Here is an 18298-nt window from a genome sequence, read left to right as displayed (position 1 = left end):
CTTTTATAGCTTTCATTTATATTCTGCAAATTCCCACTCCCTTTTACATTCTTGCCATTTCTATTTCTACACTTTATTGCTTTCCTTTATTCTCTTGTCTTTTATGTTTCTGCCATTTATAATTCTGCACTCACAACTTATTCTGTTTAAGCTTGACTAATTCACCAATTAATTAAAATTGTTCAAATCTACCAATCTCTGTGGATACGATCCCACTCCACTGTGAGTTATTACTTGACGATAATTTTGGTGCGCTTGCCAAGGAGCAAATTCATCAATTTTATTGGGAGGGGAGTGAATCGCACTCATCAAGTTTATGGCGCCGTTGTCGGGGATTGGTTTGAATTTGACAATGATTAAATTGATTGGAGAGCTAGATTAAGCATTTTCATCTACCTTGTTGTTTTTTTTTCTTTTTTTTGTGTGATCTTTAAATTCCCTTCTAATCTCTGTTTTTCTTTCTCTTCTTTTTGGGATTGTTTTAGCTATTCATTGTTTATACTTCCACTCTTCTAACTGTTTGATTAATTACATCAATCAAGCTAACCACTAATCTTAACTGAGGTGATTCTTTCACTTGCCCTTTTCTTGCTGTGTGTTGAATGTATGACAGGTAGAAGGGGAGAAACTTCATCCTCTTTTGATAGTGGACTTGAGAGGACCTTCCTTAGATTAAGGAGGGAAGCTAGAGGTAAAGGCATAGTTGGAGAGGAGCCAGTAGAAGAAGATCTAACAACCACCATGGATGACGAAGTGCACGACAATGTTGGAGGAGGTGCTGGCAATCAAGCTGGGCAAGAAAGGAGAGTCTTAGGCTCCTACATCAACCCAAATCCAGAAAACTATGGTAGCAGCATCCTCAAGCCAACAATTCATGCTAACAATTTTGAGTTGAAACCTCAACTCATCACACTAGTCCAGAATAACTGTTCATATGGAGGAAGTACCCAATAAGATCCAAATCAACATCTCAACACATTCTTGAGGATATGTGATACTGTAAAGTCCAATGGGGTACACCCTGACACCTACAAGCTACTCTTGTTCCCTTTCTCACTTAGAAACAAGGCAACAAAGTGGCTAGAAGCATTCCCCAAGGAGAGCCTAACCACATGGGAAGTTGTTGTGAACAAATTTCTAGCAAGATTTTACCCTCCACAGAGGATCAACAGGCTAAGAGTTGAGGTACAAACCTTCATCCAGCTAGATGGTGAAACACTTTATGAGGCCTGGGAGAGGTTCAAGGATCTAATAAGAAAATGCCCACCAGATATGTTTAATGAATCAGTGCAGCTTCACATTTTCTATGAAGGACTAACCTATGAATCAAAGAAGGCTGTGGACCACTCTTCAGGGGGTTCACTCAACAAGAAGAAGACCATTAAGGAAGCCATAGATGTCATTAAAACTGTAGCTGAGAATGACTAATTCTATGCTTTAGAAAGGGGCCAAAAGAAGGGGGTGCTGGAACTCAACTTTGTAGATGCCTTGTTGGCACAAAACAAGCAATTGCAGCACAACTAGCAACCTTGAGTAAGAAGATGCAGAACAATCAAGTTGCAGTTGTTCAAACTCAAGCACCACCCCAAGAAGGAGATGCACCAGAAGTCAAATGTGAGCAAGCAAACTATGTACACAACCCCTCTCAACTACCATATGACCCTAACTCCAAGACATACAACCCAGGATGGAAGAACCACCCAAATTTTGGATGGGAGAACCAACAAGGTCACAACCAAGATCATAACAAGCCATACCAAGCCAATCAATACCAAAATCACAATCCCAACCATCAATCAAACAACAACAGACCCTATCACAATCCACCTCACACATCATACCCTTCCACCCAGCAAACACACCACCATCAAAACACATTAACATCAACCTCACAACCATGCGAGATCAGAGGTAACTTTGAGAGAGTAGAGGCTGCAATAGCACAACTATCATCACAGCTCACAGGGGCTATTTTCACTCTTTTGGAGAGACAAACACAGGCTAAAAGGAAGATAGATGCTAACCAAGAAGAATACAAATCGAATCTGAAGAATCAAGGTGCAGCAATCTCAAAGCTGGAAGCACAAGTGGGGTTCTTATCCAAGCAAATTCCAATTTCTACACACACATTTCCTAATGACACCATGGCCAACCCAAGAGGGGAATGCAAGGCCATCACATTTAGGAGTGGAAAGGTGGTAGAAGAGGCAACCCCAAGCCAGGAGAACCATAAAGAAGAAGCTGCAGAAAGACCTGAAAACAAGAAGAAAGAAGAGACCCCTAACCCATCTTCACCAAAGCCAATCTTGAAGCCTTATGTGCCAAAGGCACCATACCCACACAGGCTAAGGAAGGATAGGAAGGATGGCCAGTTTTCCAGATTCTTGGAGATCTTCAAAAAGCTCCAAATCAATATACCATTTGCTGAAGCACTAGAGCAAATGCCCCTCTACGCCAAGTTCTTGAAGGAACTCATGACAAGAAAAAGAAATTGGGGAGAAAAGGAGACTGTAGTCCTAATTGAGGAGTGTAGTGCCATCATACAAAAGAAACTCCCCCAGAAAATGAAAGACCCAGGGAGTTTCCAAATCCCCTGCATCATAGGGGATATCAATATTAAGAAGGCCTTATGCAACTTGGGGGCTAGCATCAATCTCATGTCCTTGAACATGATGAGAAGGATGACAATTGAGGAAGCTAAACCAACAAGAATGGCACTCCAACTGGCTGACAGAACATTCAAGTTTTCACAGGGAGTAGTGGAAGATTTATTGGTGAAAGTGGAAGAATTCATTTTCCCAGCTAACTTTGTTGTGCTGGATATGGAAGAAGAGGTTAACACTTCAATTATCCTAGGAAGGCCATTCCTAGCTACTGCTGGAGCCATCATTGATGTGTAAAAAGGGGAACTAGTCTTGAGATTACATGAGGAGAAGATGGTCTTCAATGTCTTCAAGGCAATGAGCTATCTCAAGGAATCAATAGGAGAATGCATGATGGTGGACACCATAGAACAAATAGTTCAAGGGATTTTGGAAGAAGAGCAACGTGAAGGAACTATAGAATTGGAGCAACAAACACCACATGGAGAACTACCACAAGGAACCATGGAAAGTTCAATCATGACAAACCACAAAGACAACAATGGAGAAGAGGCACCAAAACTATAGCTGAAGACCTTACCACCAAGTTTGAAATATGCATATCTGGGTGACAACAACACCTACCCAGTGATCATCAACTCAAGCTTGAGTAAGGAGCAAGAAGAGGAACTTATCCAAGTGCTGAAATAACACAAGAATGCTATAGGCTGGACACTTACAGACTTAAAATGGATCAGCCCCTCAATGTGAATGCACAAGATCCTGCTTGAGGAGGGTGCTAAGCCCTCAAGACAACAACAAAGAAGGCTGAACCCAACTATGAATGAAGTGGTCCAGAAGGAGGTGTTGAAGTTATGGCAAGCTGGGGTGATCTACCCCATCTCAGACAGCCCTTGGGTGAGCCCTGTGCAAGTAGTTTCTAAGAAGGGAGGGGTCACTGTTGTGCCAAATGAGAAGAATGAGCTGATACCAACAAGAACAGTGACTGGTTGGCGCATGTGCATCGACTACAGGAAGCTCCCTACCATTCATGGACCAGATGCTTTGAGAGGCTGGCCGGACATGAATACTATTGCTTTCTTGACGGTTATTCGGGTTACAACCAAATAGTTGTAGACCCAAAGGACCAAGAGAAAACTTCTTTTACTTGTCCATATGGTGTCTTTGCTTATAGGAGAATGCCCTTTGGATTGTGCAATGCACCTGCAACATTCCAAAGGTGTATGCTCTCTATATTTTCAGATATGATTGAAAGATTCATTGAGGTGTTTATGGATGACTTCTCTGTATTTGGTAACTCATATTCTGATTGCTTACATCACTTAGCCTTGGTGCTAAAGAGATGCCAAGAGACCAACCTTGTTTTAAATTGGGAAAAATGCCATTTCATGGTTATAGAGGGGGTGGTCTTTGGTCATAAAATCTCAAAAAGGGGCATAGAAGTGGACAAGGCAAAAGTGGAGGTGATTGAAAGGTTACCCCACCTTGCAATGTCAAAGCAATTAGAAGTTTTCTAGGACATGCTGGCTTCTATAGGAGGTTTATTAGAGACTTTTCTAAGGTTGCCAAACCTTTGAGCAACCCGCTTGTCTCTAATGTACCTTTTGTTTTTGATAATGAATGCATGCTAGCTTTTGAAGAACTTAAGAACAAACTTTCCTCTGCGCCTATCATAGCACCACCATGTTGGGATTAACCCTTTGAGTTGATGTGTGATGCATCAGATTTTGCCGTGGGGGCTATTTTAGGACAGAGGAAGGATAAATTAGTGCATGTCATTTACTATGCCAGCAAGGTTCTTAATGAGAACCAAAGGAACTATACCACTACAGAGAAGGAATTACTTGCCATTGTCTTTGCTTTAGATAAGTTTAGATCATATCTCATTGGTTCTAAAGTAATTGTATTCACTGATCATGCAGCACTCAAATACTTGCTTACCAAACAAGAATCCAAGCCCAGACTAATAAGATGGATCCTGCTACTCCAAGAGTTTGATATTGAAATTAAAGACAGGAGTGGAGTAGAGAATAAAGTAGCTGACCACCTCTCAAGGATTCTACAAGAAGAAGAAAGAGCACACCATCTTGCAGTGAATGAAAGCTTCCCTGATGAGCAATTGATGATGATCCAAGAGACCCCTTGGTTTGCAGACATAGCCAATTTCAAGGCCATTGGGGAACTACCTACCAACATTAACAAATACGTGAGGAGAAAGCTCATCAAAGATGCCAAATACTACATCTGGGATGAGCCATATTTGTTCAAAAAGTGTGCTGATGGAATCTTGAGGAGGTGTATATCCCATGGGGAAGGACAAGAGGTGCTTTGGCAATGTCTTGGATCTGCATATGGAGGCCATTTTAGTGGAGAAAGAACAGCAGCCAAGGTGCTCCAATGTGGATTCTACTGGCCAAGCATTTTCAAGGATGCAAAGGACTTGGTATCAAGATGTGACGAATGCCAAAGGGCTGGCAATCTACCCAAAAATAATGAGATGCCACAGAGATTTATAATGGAGTTAGAACTATTTGATGTATGGGGGATTGACTTTATGGGGCCTTTCTCATCCTCCTACTCAAATAGTTATATACTTGTTGCTGTAGATTATGTGTCAAAGTGGGTAGAAGCTATTGCCACTGCAACAAATGACAACAAGGTTGTAATGAGCTTCTTAAGAAGGAACATTTTCAGCAGGTTTGGGGTTCCCAGGGAACTCATTAGTGATGGAGGAACACATTTCTGCAATAAACAACTGGAAGCACTCCTTCTCAGATATGGAGTCAAGCACAAGGTGGCAACTCCTTATCATCTGCAGACCAATGGGCAAGCAGAGATTTCCAACAGGGAGCTCAAAAGGATTCTTGAAAAAACTGTTGAAAGCTCAAGGAAGGACTGGTCTAAGAAGCTGGACGACGCTTTATGGGCCTACAAAACAGCCTTCAAGACACCTATTGGGATGTCTCCATACCAATTAGTATTTGGCAAGGCTTGCCATTTGCCAGTTGAGCTTGAACATAGAGCATTCTGGGCTCTAAAACTACTGAACTTTGATGAGCAAGCTGCTGTAGAAAGGAGACTAAGGCAACTCAACGAGCTGGAGGAATTTAGGAACCAAGCATATGAGAATGCAAAGATTTACAAAGAGAACACAAAAAGGTGGCATGATCAAAAGATAACAAGGAGGGAGTTCACTGAAGGACAAAAGGTGTTATTGTACAATTCTAGACTTAAGTTCTTCCCTGAGAAGCTTAAGTCTAGATGGTCAGGACCCTTCACCATACCCCTATGGTCAAGTGGAACTCATGGAGGACAAAACACAAAGAACCTTCACTGCAAATGGCCATAGACTCAAGCATTACCTAGGGGACTCACTGGATGAAAGGAGAGTGAGCTACCACCTCAACTGAAAAAGGAAGAACGCCAAGCTAGTGATGATAAAGAAGCGCTAGTTGGGAGGCACCCCAACACTTTATATCCTTTTGATTTATTGCTTTCTTAAAAGTAGATTGTGAATATTAGCTTAGGAAATTTAATTTCAGCTTTGATAGTTAGGATAGCTTTATGAATTATTTTGTCTCCTATTTTTGGAAGTGCAACTTGATGAAGGCATTCACTGATGATGAGTGATTGGGCTAAGAACTAGCTAAAAAGCTAAGTTTGGTGTGGCCACTCACCTACTTAATCTAGGCTTACAATCATTTGGATAAACTAATTTTTGAAGAGTAAGCCCAGAGATTAAGTTTGGTGTGGTCACCACCATACGAGGATCACTTAACAAGCCCAATACCACTCAATTTGAAAGCATTTAATATATTGGTGGAGGCTTGAATGTGAATTTTAATGTGTTCAGGGGAGATTAGAAGCAAAAGAATGTGAAAGAATTGGAATTACTTCTTCCCCATGAACACATTAAAAACCCAATGATGAACCCAATTTATTAAGATACAAAATGAATTAAGTTTGGTGTCCCAAGAGACACCCATCAGTTGCAAATCCATTCACTAGCATTAAAAAGGAATGTGGAGGATTATTTTGTCATTACTAATGGGGTTTCGGTTTCATTTTCAGGAGATTGAATGGGGCCCACTTGATTGATAGAAAAAGAGGTCAAAGTATACTTGCACTTTGGAACTCAACACATACAGGAAGCAAAGTGAGATAAGGATTGGCGCCTCTTCCCACGCTAGGCGCCACTCCCCAAGTGGAAAACATTAAACCCATTTCCACTTCCCACCATTCGAACCACACCCTTCACCCCCTATAAATCCCATCACTTTCCCATTTCCCTCCCACTTCAAACCCCATTCCATACACAAAAGAAACTCACACAGACCTTTCTTTCTCTCTTTTTTTTTTCTTTTTTCATCCCCTTTCTCTCTATCTTTTTACTTGATTGGGACAATCAAGTCCTAAGTTTGGTGTTGGAGCAAAACTTTTGTTTTGCTTACATTTCTTTGCAACACTCTATTACTATCTCAGAACCTTCAAACACACACTCTCTCTCCACCCAATGGCACCACCGAAATCCTCAGCCTCAAAGAAAAGAAAGACCAAAGAACCAACTTGCGGTTCCTCAAGCTCAACCTTCAATGAATACAAATTTCTCTCCGCATGCAACCAAAACTAATTCTATGGTTGGGTAAGTGGGAGGGAGATCATCCTAGAGGTTGGTTTTCAACTGGGATGGAATGAGCACCCTGAAATTAACATCGAGATAAACAACAGGGGCTAGGCACGCTTCTGCAACCCACCAAAGAAAGTGGTGGAAGGTTTGGTAAGGGAATTTTATGCCAATGCCGTGCCACAGCCAGGGCAAGCTTATGGGTATATTAGCTATGTGAGGAGGGAAATCTATTGATTATAGTCCCTCTAACATAGAAAAGGTGCTGGTGGTGAAGAGGACAAACTCCACTCGGAGTTATGAGGAGAGGATGAAGCAAACGGACTCAGGATTTGATGAAATCCTGAACGAAATTTGTGTACCAAATGTGTAGTAGATCAATGACAAAGATGGGGAACCCAACCAGCTGAGAAGAAGGGACTTGAGCCCCCAAGCTAGGGGGTGGCTGGACTTTGTGAGAATATTTTTGATCTCTACATCCAACACCTTAGAGGTGACCAAGGAGAGAGTTGTGCTCATATACAGCATTATGAAGGGAGAAAATGTAAATGTTGGGGAGTTGATTGCCAACATCAACAAAATACTGAAGAGCACTAATGAAAGCACAAGATTGGCATTCCTCAGCATCATACAAGAGCTATGTGATGAAGCTGGAGTTGAGAAAGTTATTGATGAGGTGCTGGTGAAGCAAGACAAGCCTATAACTGCCAAGAAAATGGCCAAGGTGTTGGCTTTCAACCCACTTCAGAGGGCCAGAGAGCATAGAGCTCATGCTCATATGCCACAACAACAACAACAACAAGAAGAGGCAAAGGAGCAACCACATTTCCTGGCACTTCAACCACCACAATATCAACAATATCAACAGTACCAGCAATTTCCTGAAGGAGTAAACTGGGAGCAGCTGCAAGGAGACGTGCATCAAATGAAGGGAGATTTGCATCAACTGAGAGAAGATGTCAACCAATTTCAAAATAACCAAAGGGAGCAATGGAACCAAGTGAATGAGAACATACAAAACTTCCAATGGAGCTTTGAACCCTGAAGGAGCAGCAAGAACAGATCAATTGGGGAGAATTGCAAGGCAGTTTAGGGATGATGCTGGAATATCAATTACATCAAAAGGAGAGCCTTGCTGAATCCAGACACCTCTATGAAGCCAGAACTGTAGCAAGAGGAGAATATGACTACTATGCACAAAATAAGTTGAGCTACTTGTGCAATGCAGTAGCCAACATGAATCCCAATGATCCCACCTATATGCAGAAATTAGAAGAACTCAGTGGACGGCAGGAGGAAATTGCATACCAGCACAAAGAAAAGGTGAAGTCCTACATGAGACGGCTGGGATTTTGGAAGCCTGGTATGCGAAATTGTGATCGTTCATTCCTTGGTAACGGCGTCAAAAACTTAATACGCACGTTCATAATTTTAGTTCTTTGTCGTAACTTCGCACAACTAACCAGCAAGTGCACTGGGTCGTCCAAGTAATAAACCTTACGTGAGTAAGGGTCGATCCCACGGAGATTGTCGGCTTGAAGCAAGCTATGGTCATCTTGTAAATCTCAATCAAGCAGATTCAATTGGTTATGGTGATTTAATAATTAAAATATAATTAAAACATAAAATAAAGATAGAGATACTTATGTAATTCATTGGTGAAAATTTCAGATAAGCGTATAAAGATGCTTTTATTCCTTCTGAACTTCTGCTTTCCTACTGCTTTCATCCAATCCTTCATACTCCTTTCCATGGCAAGCTTTATGTTGGGCATCACCGTTGTCAATGGCTACATCCCGTCCTCTCAGTGAAAATGGTCCAAAATGCGCTGTCACCGTACGGCTAATCATCTGTCGGTTCTCGATCCTGCTGGAATAGGATTCAGTAATCCTTTTATGTCTGTCACTACGCCCAGCACTCGCGAGTTTGAAGCTCGTCACAGCCATCCCTTCCCAGATCCTACTCGGAATACCACAGATAAGGTTTAGACTTTCCGGATCTCAAGAATGGCCGCCAATAATGCTAGCCTATACTACGAAGACTCTGATTGTGAATCAGGAGGCTAAGAGATACGCATTCAAGCTTGTTTGCATGTGGAACGGAAGTGGTTGTCAGGCACGCGTTCATAAGTGAGAATGATGATGAGTGTCACATAATCATCACATTCATCATGTTCTTGGGTGCGAATGGATATCTTAGAGAAGAAATAGGCTTAAATTGAATAGAAAAACAATAGTACTTTGCATTAATTCATGAGGAACAGCAGAGCTCCACACCTTAATCTATGGTGTGTAGAAACTCTACCGTTGAAAATACATAAGAACAAGGTCCAGACATGGCCGAATGGCCAGCCTCCATAAGAGTCTAAGATCACCTAAGACTGATTAAAGATAGATCCGAAGATGTAAATACAATAGTAAAAAGTCCTATTTATACTAAACTAGTTACTAGGGTTTACAGAGATAAGTAAATGATGCAGAAATCCACTTCCGGGACCCACTTGGTGTGTGCTTGGGCTGAGCATTGAGCTTTCATGTGTAGAGGTCGTCCTTGGAGTTAAACGCCAATTTGTAACCTGTTTCTAGCGTTTAACTCTGCTTTGCAACCTGTTTCTGGCGTTTAACTCCAGAATAGGGCAGAGAGCTGGCGTTGAACGACAGTTTGCATCATCTAAACTCAGGCAAAGTATGGACTATTATATATTTCTGGAAAGCCCTGGATGTCTACTTTCCAACGCAATTGAGAGCGCACCATTTGGACTCTTGTAACTCTAGAAAATCCACTTTGAGTGCAGGGAGGTCAGAATCCAACAACATCAGCAGTCCTTTGTCAGCCTCTGAATCAGATTTTTGCTCAAGTCCCTCAATTTCAGCCAGAAAATACCTAAAATCATAGAAAAATACACAAACTCATAGTAAAGTCCATAAATGTGATTTTTAATTAAAAGCTAATAAAAATATACTAAAAACTAATCAAATCATACTGAAAACTATGTAAAAACAATGCCAAAAAGCGTATAAATTATTCGCTCATCACAACACCAAACTTAAATTGTTGCTTGTCCCCAAGCAACTGAAAATCAAATAGGATAAAAAGAAGAGAATATACTATAAATTCCAAAATATCAATGAAACTTAGCTCCAATCAGATGAGCGGCACTAGTAGCTTTTTGTCTCTTGAATAGTTTTGGCATCTCACTTTATCCATTGAAGTTCAGAATGATTGGCATCTATAGAAACTTAGAATTTAGATAGTGTTATTGATTCTCCTAGTTCAGTATGTTGATTCTTGAACACAGCTACTTTATGAGTCTTGGCCGTGGCCCTAAGCACTCTGTTTTCTAGTATTACCACCGGATACATACATGCTACAGACACATAACTGGGTGAACCTTTTCAGATTATGACTCAGATTTGCTAAAGTCCCCAATTAGAGGTGTCCAGGGTTCTTAAGCACACTCTTTTTTTGCTTTGGACCTTGACTTTAACCCCTCAGTCTCAAGTTTTCACTTGACACCTTCACGCCACAAACACATGGTTAGGGACAGCTTGGTTTAGCCGCTTAGGCCAGGATTTTATTCCTTTAAGCCCTCCTATCCACTGATGCTCAAAGCCTTGGATCCTTTTTATTACCCTTGCCTTTTGGTTTTAAGGGCTATTGGCTTCTTCTGCTTGCTTTTTCTTTTTCTTTCTCTTTTTTTTCGCCAATTTTCTTTTCTCTTTCTTTTTTTTTCTTTTTTTTTCTGCAAGCTTTTGTATTCACTGCTTTTTCTTGCTTCAAGAATCATTTTTGCTTTTTCTTGCTTCAAGAATCATTTTTATGATTTTTCAGATTATCAATAACATTTCTCCTTTTCATCATTCTTTCAAGAGCCAACATATTTAACATTCATGAACAACAATTTCAAAAGACATATGCACTGTTCAAGCATTCATTCAGAAAACAAAAAGTATTGCCACCACATCAATATAATTAAACTAATTTCAAGGATGAATTCGAAAGTCATGTACTTCTTGTTCTTTTGTAATTAAAACATTTTTCATTTAAGAAAGGTGATGGATTCATAGGACACCCATAGCATTAAGACATAGACACTTAAACACTAATGATCATATAGTAAAGACACAAACAGAAATAAAACATAAAGCATAGTAGACGAAAAACAGGAAAATAAGAACAAGGAGATTAAGGAACGGGTCCACCTTAGTGAGGGTGGCGTCTTCCTCTTCTTGAAGAACCAATGGTGCTCTTGAGCTCCTCTATGTCTCTTCCTTGTCTTTGTTGCTCTTCCCTCATAGCTCTTTGATCTGCAGTCAATTGCTCTACCACTGAATTATGGAAAAACAAAAAGCAATGCTTTTACCACACCAAACTTAAAAGGTTTGCTCGTCCCCGAGCAAAAGAAGAAAGGAAGTAGTAGAAGAAGAAGAAAATGGAGGTGTGTGAATGGGTGGGTTTGGGAGAGAAATGGTTTGAATTTGAATGGTGAGGTAGGTGGGGATCCTGTGGGGTCCACAGATCCAGTTGGGCCAAGGACTTAACATCCCTGCTCCAATTAGGCGTGTAAAATGCCCTTAGTGTGCAATCCTGGCATTTAACGCCAGACTGCTGCCTATTAATGGCGTTAAACGCCCAAATGTAGCCTGTTTCTAGCGTTTAACGCCAGACTGATGCTTGTTTCTGGCGTTAAACGCCAGCTTGGTGCTTGTTTCTGGCGTTAAACGCCAGACAGATGCTTGTTTCTGGCGTTTAAACGCCAGAATGCTCTTCCTCCAGGGTGTGCTGTTTGTAATGCTATTTTTTATTCTGTTTTTGATTTTTCAATAGTTTTTGTGACTCCACATGATCATCAACCTAAAAAAATATAAAATAACAATAGAAAATAAATAGATATAATTAAATAACATTGGGTTGCCTCCCAACAAGCGCTTCTTTAATGTCAATAGCTTGATAGTGAGCTCTCATGGAGCCTCACAGACGTTCAGAGCATTGTTGGGACCTCCCAACACCAAACTTAGAGTTTGAATGTGGGGGTTCAACACCAAACTTAGAGTTTGACTGTGGGGGCTTTGGTTGACTCTGCAATGAGAGAAGCTTTTCATGCTTCCTCTCCATGGTTATAGAGGGAGATCCTTGAATTTTAAACACAAGGTTGTCCTCATTCAGTTGAAGGACCAACTCTCCTCTGTCCACATCAATCACAGCTTTTGTTGTGGCTAGAAAAGATCTTCCAAGGATAATGGATTCATCCTCATCCTTTCCAGTGTCTAGGATTATGAAATCAGCAGGGATGTAAAGGCCTTCAACCTTTATTAACACGTCCTCTACTAGTCCATAAGCCTGTTTCATGGATTTGTCTGCCATCTCTAATAAGAATTTGGCAGCCTGTACCTCAAAGATCCCTAGTTTCTCCGTTATAGAGAGTGGCATTTTCTTTATGCCTGACCCCAGGTTACACAGAGCCTTTTCAAAGGTCATGGTGCCTATGTTACAGGGTATTAGAAATTTACCAGGATCCTATTTCTTTTGAGGTAGAGTTTGCTAAACCAAGGCATTTAGTTCCTTGATGAGCAATGGAGGTTCATCCTCCCAAGTCTCATTACTAAATAATTTGGCATTCAGCTTCATGATTGCTCCTAAATATTGAGCAACTTGCTCTTCAGCAATGTCTTCATCTTCTTCAGAAGATGAATAGTCATCAGAGCTCATGAATGGTAAAAGGAGGTTCAATGGAATCTCTATGATCTCTAGATGAGCCTCAGATTCCTTTGGTTCCTCAAAGGAAAACTCCTTATTGGTCACTGAACGTCCCAGGAGGTTTTTCTCACTAGGATTCGCGTTCTTCTCCTCCTCTTTGGGTTCGGCCACACCAAGTAAGGTAATGGCCTTGCACTCTCTTTTTGGATTCTCTTCTGTATTGCTTGGGAGAGTACTAGGAGGGGTTTCAGTGACTCTTTTACTCAGCTGGCCCACTTGTGCCTCCAAATTTCTAATAGAGGACCTTGTTTCATTCATGAAACTTAAAGTGGCCTTAGATAGATTAGAAACTATATTTGTTAAGCTAGATAGATTCTGCTCAGAATTCTCTGTCTGTTGCTGAGTGGATGATGGAAAAGGCTTGCTATTGCTAAACCTGTTTCTTCCACCATTATTAAAGCCTTGTTAAGGATTTTGTTGATCCTTCCATGAGAAATTTAGATGATTTTTCCATGAGGGATTATAGGTGTTTCCATAGGGCCCACCCATGTAATTCACCTCTGCTATTGCAGGGTTCTCAGGATCATAAGCTTCTTCTTCAGAAGATGCCTCTTGAGTACTGTTGGATGCAGCTTGCATTCCATTCAGACTCTGAGAAATCATATTGACTTGCTGAGTCAATATTTTGTTCTGAGCCAATATGGCATTCAGAGCATCAATTTCAAGAACTCCCTTCCTCTAAGGCGTCCCATTACTTACAGGATTCCTCTTAGAAGTGTACATGAACTGGTTATTTGCAACCATGTCAATGAGTTCCTGAGCTTCTGCAGGTGTTTTCTTTAGGTGAATGGATCCACCTGCAGAATGGTCCAATGACATCTTTGATAATTCAGACAGACCATCATAGAATATATCCAGGATGGTCCATTCTGAAAGCATGTCAGAAGGACACTTTTTGGTCAGTTGCTTGTATCTCTCCCAAGCTTCATAGAGGGATTCACCTTCTTTCTGTCTGAAGGTTTGAACATCCACTCTAAGCTTACTAAGCTTTTGAGGAGGAAAGAACTTGGCTAAGAAAGCCGTGACCAGCTTATCCCAAGAGTTCAGGCTGTCTTTAGGTTGGGAGTCTAACCATATTCTAGCTCTGTCTCTTACAGCAAACGAGAAAAGCATAAGCCTGTAGACCTCAGGATCAACCCCATTGGTCTTAACAGTATCACAGATCTGCAAGAATTCAGTTAAGAACTGAAAAGGATCTTCTGATGGAAGTCCATAAAACTTGCAGTTCTGTTGCATCAGAGAAACTAATTGAGGTTTAAGCTCAAAATTGTTTGCTCCAATGGCAGGGATTGAGATGTTTCTTCCATGTAAATTGGAATTTGGTGCCGTAAAGTCACCAAGCATCTTCCTTGCATTGTTATTATTTTCGGCCATGTCTCCTTCTTTTTCGAAAATTTCTGTTAGATTTTCTCCAGAGAGTTGTGCTTTAGCTTCCCTTAGCTTCCTCTTCAGAGTCCTTTCAAGTTCAGGATCTACTTCAACAAGAATGTTCTTGTCCTTGCTCCTGCTCATATGAAAAAGCAGGGAACAGAAAATAATAGGGATACTCTTTGCCACAGTAGAGAGGTTCCTTTATGTGAGTAGAAGAGAAGAAAAAGAATTCGAACACAGAAAGAGGGAGAGGGTTCGAATTTTTAAGAAGAAGAGAAGTGTTAGTAGATAAATAAAATAATTAGAAAGAGATGAGAGATGGAAGAATTCGAAAATTAAATAAAATAAAAATATTTTTGTTTTTATTTAAAATCAAAGTTAGAATTCGAAAATTAAAAAGAAAAATTAAATTAAATTAAATTAAAATTTAAAATAATTAGTTAATTAAAAAGGAATTTTAAAAAAGAGGAAGGTGATTTTCGAAAATTAAAGAGAGAATTAGTTAGGTAGTTTTGAAAAAGATAATAATCAAACAAAAAGTCAAGTGGTTAATTGAAAAGGATTTGAAAATCAAATTTGAAAAGATAAGAAGTTAGAAAAGATTTTGAAATTGATTTTGAAAAAGATGTGATTGAAATTTATTTTGAAAAAGATTTGAAAAAGAATTTTAAAAAGATTTGATTTTGAAAATTAAAGTTGATTACTTGACTAACAAGAAACAAAAATATATGAATTTGAAATTTAAAGATTGAACCTTTCTTACTAGGCAAGTAACAAACTTCATATTTTTGAATCAATCACATTAATTGTTAGCATTAATTTCGAAAATATGAAATAGAAATAAGAAAAAGCTTTGAAAAATAAATTTTGAAAATTTTGAAATTATGAAAGAAGAAATGGAAAAGATTTGATTTTTGAAAAAGATTTAAAAAAGATAGAATTTTTAAATTGAAAATTTGATTTGACTCATAAGAAACAACTAGATTTTAAAAATTTTTGAAAAAGTCAATTCAAATTTTCGAAAATTTATGAGAGAAAAAGGGAAAGATATTTTTTTATTTTTGAATTTTTAATGATGAAAGAGAAAAACAATAAAAAGGCTCAAAACATGAAAATTATGAATCAAAATAACTAATGCATGCAAGAACACTTTGAATATCAAGATGAACACCAAGAACACTTTGAATGTCAAGATGAACATCAAGAACTTATTTTTGAAAATTTTTAAGAAAAGAAAAACATGCAAGACACCAAACTTAGAAATTTTCCAATGTTTAGACACTAACAAATTAAAAATGCATATGAAAAACAAGAAAATACACAATATAAAATTGCAAATATCAAACAAAGAAGATCATCAAGAACAACTTGAAGATCATGAAGAACACATGCATGAGTTTTTGAAAAATGCATAGATTTTAAAAACATACAATTGACACCAAACTTACAATTTGACACTAGACTGAAACAAGAAACATCAATTTTTTTTTTGGTTTTTTCATGATTTTATTAAAAAAATTTTTAGTATTTTTCGAAAATTAATTGGAAAAAGAAAAATAAGGATTTCAAAATTTTTAACGAGAATTCCAGGAATCATGCAATGTTAGTCTAAAGCTCCGGTCCAGGGATTAGACATGGCTCACTAGGCAGCCAAGCTTTCATTGAAAGCTCCAGTCCAAAACACTAGACATGGCCAATGGCCAGCCAAGCTTGAAGATACAAATCAGACATACAACAGCTGATACTTCATTCAACTTGCTTCTGTGCTGATGGGTGGAAGCCTCGGTTCAAAAGAGTTAGACATGGCTTTACAGCCAGCCAGGCTTCAACATGTTTCATGAAACTCTAGAATTCATTCTTAAAAATTTAGAATAATTTTCGAAAACAGGGAGAAATTTTTGAAAGATTTTTTTTTTTGAAAATTTTTTGAAAATTAAAAATAACAAAAACAAAAAGCTTAAAATTAAAATAAATTTACCTAATCTGAGCAACAAGATGAACTGTCAGTTGTCCAAACTCGAACAATCCCCGGCAACGGCGCCAAAAACTTGGTATGCGAAATCGTGATCGTTCATTCCTTGGTAACGGCGTCAAAAACTTAATACGCACGTTCATAATTTTAGTTCTTTGTCACAACTTCGCACAACTAACCAGCAAGTGCACTGGGTCATCCAAGTAATAAACCTTACGTGAATAAGGGTCGATCCCACGGAGATTGTCGGCTTGAAGCAAGCTATGGTCATCTTGTAAATCTCAGTCAGGCGGATTCAATTGGTTATGGTGATTTAATAATTAAAATATAATTAAAACATAAAATAAAGATAGAGATACTTATGTAATTCATTGGTGAGAATTTCAGATAAGCGTATAGAGATGCTTTTATTCCTTCTGAACCTCTGCTTTCCTACTGCTTTCATCCAATCCTTCATACTCCTTTCCATGGCAAGCTTTATGTTGGGCATCACCATTGTCAATGGCTACATCCCGTCCTCTCAGTGAAAATGGTCCAAAATGCGCTGTCACCGCACGGCTAATCATCTGTCGGTTCTCGATTCTGCTGGAATAGGATTCAGTAATCCTTTTGCGTTTGTCACTACGCCCAGCACTCGCGAGTTTGAAGCTCGTCACAGCCATCCCTTCCCAGATCCTACTCGGAATACCACAGACAAGGTTTAGACTTTCTGGATCTCAAGAATGGCCGCCAATAATGCTAGTCTATACCACGAAGACTCTGATCGTGAATCAGGAGGCTAAGAGATACGCATTCAAGCTTGTTTGCATGTAGAACGGAAGTGGTTGTCACGCACGCGTTCATAAGTGAGAATGATGATGAGCATCACATAATCATCACATTCATCATGTTCTTGGGTGTGAATGGATATCTTAGAGAAGAAATAGGCTTGAATTGAATAGAAAAACAATATTACTTTGCATTAATTCATGAGGAATAGCAGAGCTCCACACCTTAATCTATGGTGTGTAGAAACTCTACTGTTGAAAATACATAAGAACAAGGTCCAGGCATGGCCGAATGGCCAGCCTTCATAAGAGTCTAAGATCGCCTAAGACTGATCAAAGATAGATCCGAAGATGTAAATACAATAGTAAAAAGTCCTATTTATACTAAACTAGTTACTGGGGTTTACAGAGATAAGCAAATGATGCAGAAATCCACTTCCGGGGCCTACTTGGTGTGTGCTTGGGCTAAGCATTGAGCTTTCATGTGTAGAGGTTGTCCTTGGAGTTAAACGCCAGTTTGTAACCTGTTTCTGGCGTTTAACTCTGCTTTGCAACCTGTTTCTGGCGTTTAACTCCAGAATAGGGCAAAGAGATGGCGTTGAATGCCAGTTTGTGTCATCTAAACTCGGGCAAAGTATGGACTATTATATATTTCTGGAAAGCCTTGGATGTCTACTTTCCAACGCAATTCAGAGCGTGCCATTTGGACTCTTGTAGCTCCAGAAAATCCACTTTGAGAGTGGGAAGATCAGAATCCAACAGCATCAGCAGTCCTTTGTCAGCTTCTGAATCAGATTTTTGCTCAAGTCCCTCAATTTCAGCCAGAAAATACCTGAATCACAGAAAAACACACAAACTCATAGTAAAGTCTAGAAATGTGATTTTTAATTAAAAACTAATAAAAATATACTAAAAACTAATCAAATCATACTAAAAACTATGTAAAAACAATGCCAAAAAGCGTATAAATTATCCGCTCATCAAAGCCCAAGGACAAGAAAGCACAAGAAGGATCCTCCCAAAAGGTTGAAGATGACTCCTCCCCCTCCAAGAAGAAAGACAAGGGCAAAGGGCCAATGAACTGAAGTTGAAGCTACACAAGGTTGTTATGTTCCATGGTTGACATTTTTCAAATTTCTGAACTATGTTTAAGTTTCTCTCTGCTTTACTTTATGTTTGAGAATAATTGGTAATTCTAGGATAG

General features: G+C 39.3%; 1 non-coding gene across 1 annotated transcript; it reads left to right on the top strand.

The window, feature by feature from the left end:
* Positions 1-13857: 13857 nt before the first annotated feature.
* LOC112724484 (small nucleolar RNA R71) lies at positions 13858-13965 on the top strand. The gene has a single exon (XR_003163645.1). It is a non-coding gene; the product is annotated as a small nucleolar RNA R71 (small nucleolar RNA).
* Positions 13966-18298: the final 4333 nt, after the last annotated feature.

The sequence above is a fragment of the Arachis hypogaea genome, chromosome 11 (assembly GCF_003086295.3).
Source record: "Arachis hypogaea cultivar Tifrunner chromosome 11, arahy.Tifrunner.gnm2.J5K5, whole genome shotgun sequence".
Lineage (NCBI taxonomy): Eukaryota > Viridiplantae > Streptophyta > Magnoliopsida > Fabales > Fabaceae > Arachis > Arachis hypogaea.
Note: the sequence above shows the minus strand (reverse complement) of the source record. Positions and strands in the feature narration are given on the sequence as shown.